Source organism: Gavialis gangeticus, unplaced genomic scaffold, assembly GCF_001723915.1.
Source record: "Gavialis gangeticus isolate Ggan-Ray unplaced genomic scaffold, GavGan_comp1, whole genome shotgun sequence".
Taxonomy (NCBI): domain Eukaryota; kingdom Metazoa; phylum Chordata; order Crocodylia; family Gavialidae; genus Gavialis; species Gavialis gangeticus.
In genome coordinates, this window is record NW_017729020.1 from 1,531,820 (window position 1) to 1,532,499 (window position 680).

The following is a 680-nucleotide window of genomic DNA, read 5'->3' on the forward strand; positions in this document are numbered from 1 at the left end:
GGTTCTGATCCCTCCACTCCAGGATGTGGCATTCCTTGCATGGACCTATATTATCTGCTTTTTTCAATTCACTCCTCTTATGCCCTATGAGTTTGGCAATGTGTTAAATAGTAAGGGTTATAGTTTCAAGAAAAATGCATTATGGTCAAAGTGGTTGAGACTTCAGAGCAGATCTGTAGTGAACACTGCATGGAGTGGAGTATGAAGTACAGATTATGATCTATAATCAACCATCTAACCTGAGAGATCACTTCTCTCCTTTTAATCTTCACATTTCAGTCAGGATGCTCAAGTTGGGTCCCCTTATGAAAGAGAAGAGGGTAGCTGGCTGGATGTCTTCTATCTGGGGTCCAGAACACCAGAAATGTACTCCCCAGCTTGGCAAGGGATTTAGTGGCCTTGCAGGCATGTTACAGAAAACATCTGTTGGATAGGGGTTTTGAAGAAGGCTAAGATGCTGCTTTCAACGTGATGATGGGAACTTTTCTTGAAGACTGACTGGCCATGTTCTTGTTGTGATCACTTTACTGCTGCTGAGATGATACGTTAGGGTGTCTAGAGTCTTGCTGTTCCTGAATCCAGACTCCCAGCCCTGTTCATTGTCTACTGGGCTGTGCTGCCTCTCTTCCCTTATGAAGTAAAAAGTCTTAATAGGAATTGGACCAAAAGGATCCCATAGA